A 4,967-nucleotide genomic window follows, 5' to 3' on the forward strand; every position below is an offset into this window, starting at 1 on the left:
TGAAAGCCAATAGAATTAGACTCTATTCAAGAGAGTCTATTCTATTGGCTTTCAAAAGCCAATAGAATAAAAGGGAGTAGCACAGCTAAGGAAAAGGGGGAAAAAATGGCGGACAGTGTTGTTTGGCGACCCCCGTGAAATGGTCATTCGACCCCAAATGGGGTCCCGACCCACAGGTTGAGAACCATTGTATTAGAGGAAGAGCATTGAAGGCACTTTTATTCTCCTCTGTGTATTAGTTGGTGCTGTTGGAATAAATGTAAAAGCAAAGTAGACATATAGGTTTGTCTCAGGATTTTGAGAGGATGGAAAAAAGGACAGGGGCATTCTAACACAAGCTGTTCTCTAAATTAGTGTTATCCCTTTGGCCTTCAATCATTTCTACTAGCCATTCTGTTCATCTTTCTAAGTTTTGCATCTTGCACCTGTCTCTATAAGCCTTGCACCTTTACTGTTAGAATTTTGTAAGCAAGTGGGGGTTATATTATTTAATTGGGCCCTTGATAGATGATATTTAAGGTTTATGTTTGTTTATTGTGGATAAACTTCTATGTTAGTTATTAATACATATTACAGAATTTTGACTTGAAGTGACTGATTTTTTTATTTTATTAAATGATTAAATATCCATCATAGATTGAACTATGCTGATACAAGCAGAGTTTAACTTCAGCAGTTAGGATCACAGTTACTTAGACAGAGTTGGATTGTATTAGAGCATACTTACCTTTTTGTGAGATAACAACATAGTTTGAATCTGAAAAGTATTTGGCAGGAATGGAGTGAGGTAACCTTCTAGAAAGCACGCAAATATTGTCTTGAGTTCCAGAATAGAAGCAAACTATAAAGGCATTAAGTAACTACATATTCTAATCTCCAGGTCTGGTCAAGCACTGAGCTGTCATCTATTAAAAGCAACTTGTGTTAATAACAATTCACAAACCTTAGTATCATAGTACAGGGGTCCTCAACCTTGGCAACTTTAAGACTTGTGGACTTCAACTCCTAGAATTCCTCAGCCAGCAAAGCTGGCTGAAGAATTCTGAGAGTTGAAGTCCACAAGTCTTAAAGTTGCCAAGATTGAGGACCACTGTTATAGTAGACCAAACTAAAAAGCTGAAAATATGGAATACAAAATTCTACTTAGCAAGAAGGAATTCTGAAATTTTAGTGTCATTTCTTTTTGAGAAGGTTTATGATTTTGTTTTATTGGAGGAGCAATGATTCTGTTTATTTATTTAAAATAAATATGTTATCTGTGTAAAACTTTTAGTATCACTGAGTACATTTATGCATAATTATTTGTTTGCTTGGCTTCTGGGCTTTTCCAAGGCATTACTCCTTTAACATAATGAAAGGGCTTAATAATTCCAATGACCCTGAAAACAATAACATCAGGTGAAGGAGCTCCTACCAAGGGTAATGGTGTTGTTAGATTAAAAGGAAAGGGATGAAACTAAGGAGTAATCCACCACAGGGTGTGTGTTGGCAGGCCTCTACAGTGTCGAAAGAAACCAATTTACCCAGAAAAAAGTCTTCAACTTCAAATTTGGAATAAGGCAAACCACTTTTGTACTGTTGGGAACAAAACTATATTGTATGACTTAGCTGTGAAACACATGATGTTTTGGTTCTAGACAATGAAAATTCCTCTACCCCAGTGATCCCCAATCTTTCCGGGGCTGGGGACCAACGGCAGCAGCAGGGGGTGGCGGCAAGGGGGGGATGCATATGGAGCTTTGTGTGCTTGCCCACTGCTTGCATGACCACAGATTAGTAGCGGTCCACAGACCAAGGTTTGTGGATCTCTGCTCTACCTCAGTCTGATTGAAGAACAGTCCTTTACGTACTGGGGAAGAATGATGAACTTCCAGAAATAAATTTAAAGGTGATTTCACCATAGTTTAGGGAACCAAAACTATACCATTCTAACCTCAGTTAGTGCCTTATTGCTTATCACTTCTTATTATTTTACTGTTTGGATTTATGCACATCCCTTATTTAATTTTGTGTTTCATTAATTTATTTTACTTGTTCTATATGCATTTTTATATTATCATTTTAAAATTTGATCTGATTATAAATAAAATATGCAGCATACACATGATTCGTGGGCAGGATATCTAGAGAAAGATTGGGTAGAGACCTAGCCTTTGTACACTTCATTATAGGCTGTCTGGGGTTTGGGTCTTTTCCTCACCCTGATTAACATCTACATGAAAACTACTAGTAGAGGCTCTTTCCTGGTTTGAGTGAGATATTATACATTTGTGGACATTTGTGGAAGATAACCAGTTTTATATTTCCATCCAGACTGAATGGGGGATGCCTGATGTCTCTAAGCTATTAGGGCCTAGATCAGTGTTTCTCAACCTTGACAATTTTAAGGCATGTGGACTTCAACTCCCAGAATTCCACAGCCAGCATTGCTGGCTGTGGAATTCTGGGAGTTGAAGTCCACATGCCTTAAAATTGTCAAGGTTGAGAAACACTGGCCTAGATGGAGAGGTCAGACTGTAATGGAAAAGAGGAATAACCTTGAGGAATAGGAGAAAGAGCTGAAATCAAAATAAAAGAAATCTAAGTCCAAGGCAGAAATGTATTTTGAGAAAGCATTTCAGATGGGACTCTCTCTAGCTCTCATGAAGATAAAGTGAGGGAGGAGGAAGGTGTATTCAGACTTACAAATTTGTTAGTGTAGCTTTATAATAAAAATAGCATTAGCTTTCTAGTCTAGTCTACCTTGAAGGACAGACATCAATCTTGCAAGTCTGAATACACTTGTAATGTAGTGCTGCCTTGACCATTCTGCTTGTATGCAGCCCAAAGTCCGTGAGTAGTTTAGGTAGTTTAATTACTGGAACAAATGTTATGTTTTAGCCAGTCTTTTAGCCACAATGTAATTATTTCACTGTTTAGCTCTTTGGATCAGGTCTACCAGGTAATGTTCCCAGCAGACCTGGTTATTTTCCTTATCCTGATGATACTGTCCTTGCAGTTCTAATGCAGAATGGGTTAAAAAAAGCTAGAAAAAAAACACAATCATGAATCATGTACTAAATGTATGTCTCAAAATAGCTCAAACGGTAGGTCAGAGGAAAAGAGGACCAGAGAATGAAGTGCGTATGTGTGTGTGTTTGTTGAGAGAGGGGGAGAGGGGGGGGCAGAATTGGAGAATGAACTTTCTTTTGTATCATCCTGCATTGGTGACCTCTCAATTGGGCTACATTTATGGATTTAGTATTTTTTATTTTACAAAAGGACCTGTGTTCAGAAGTAGCCTGACAGAGATAAGAGACACAGAAAAGGGTTTTAAGGAACACTGCCCTGAGCAAGGCCCTTTTTGCCTGTGACCTGTCAGCTGGGTAATTTCTGAACAGGCACTCTAACACTCTTTTCAGGAACACTGAATCCATGTCCAAAAATAACATAGCTGATAGTATGCAGGCAAAGAAGAGGAAAATGGAGGTGATGTGGGCAGGAGGGAGACAGAGCAAAGAGGAGAACAAGAGACAAAAAGTGATGAGACCATGAGACAGAGGAACAGGTTCAGCAAAAGAGATATAGCACAAGACAGCAAGGAAAGACAGCCTGCACACTGGGCTGGGACTGACATGAACATAGTAAGAACATATCATATTAGGAGGAGTTCACATTGTTGGGTAAGTTATGAAGAGTGGGGGCCCCTTGCATCCAATGTTTAAATGGGCTACTCCATTTTCTAATAGGTCTAGTAAGGGAAAATGGAAAAGGAACTGTTTCACTCACTAAAAATGCCTGACGATATTAAAAATATTAAATATTAAAACAATATTAAAAGTTACAGCATGAAAGCATTAGATTTATGATGTCAGCATTCTCTGATTATTGTGGGATATGGAGGATGCAATGTTTTGTCTAGAGAAGAAAGCAAATTTTCCTTCTTGTTAATGCAAGGCCTTTCCTAATGCTACTGCAGCTGTTTTGTTGAGTCAGAGCCATCATGGCTTCTTGCCCAAAATCTGAGCTAGGCAATATAGTCTGTGACATGCATTTATTATTTCTTTTTGCAATATAAGTAGCTTTGCTCGGTAGAGCTAGTGTGACACAGTACTGGTATGACTTGGTAAAACTATATACTGTTTAGATAGTTGAAAAAAAATCCGTGCAGAGCTTTGCACAGTGCAGTGCCACTGATGAAAATGAAGATATCAAAAAAAAACCCATTTCAGTTTAAGCCAATGAAAATATTTTTAGGATTGCAGCATTTCTAATCTAAGCAGAAGCCATTATTCTGAAACACTTGTTGCAAGTTACTTCATCCTTTCACATTGACAGCTATGCTGCCAGGCCATAATTGTAATATAAACTATTTGGAGGTTCACCCGGACCAGACCTTTAGTCTTAAACTATTTTTAAAAAGCAGGCCTCCTTGTTTTTCAGGCCTGTAGGCCTCTTAAGAAAGAGAAAAGAGACAAATGTCTATGGCAGTGTTTCTCAACCTTGACAATTTTAAGGCATGTGGACTTCAATTCCCAGAATTCCACAGCCAGCTTTGCTGTGGAATTCTCGGAGTTGAAGTCCACATGCCTTAAAATTGTCAAGGTTGAGAAACACTGGTCTATGGAGACCCTCAGTCTCGGTTGTCCCAAAAGGCAAACTGAACTTTCTTGATTTTTTATTTGAAAACGTTTCATTTCTCATCCAAGAAGTTTCTTCAGTTCTGAAGAGCTGAGATGAACTGAAGAAGTTTCTTACAAGAGAAGCGAAACGTTTTCAAAGGAAAAAAACCCAAGAAAGTCCAGTTGCCTTTTGGAAACAGCACCTTTGCGGTAAGCGACAAAAGCGCGCTCAGGGTAGAAAAAAAACCACCTTGAATTTCCAAAAACAGCTCACTTAAGGGAACACAGATTTCCGAACGAGCCCAATTTTCAACTCGCCGCCCAGCAGGCGGAGCGAAGATCCTAACTGATACACTGCTGAATAAT

This window comes from Crotalus tigris, unplaced genomic scaffold, assembly GCF_016545835.1.
Source record: "Crotalus tigris isolate CLP2741 ecotype Arizona unplaced genomic scaffold, ASM1654583v1 scf7180000017536.10889498, whole genome shotgun sequence".
Classification (NCBI taxonomy): Eukaryota; Metazoa; Chordata; class Lepidosauria; order Squamata; family Viperidae; genus Crotalus; species Crotalus tigris.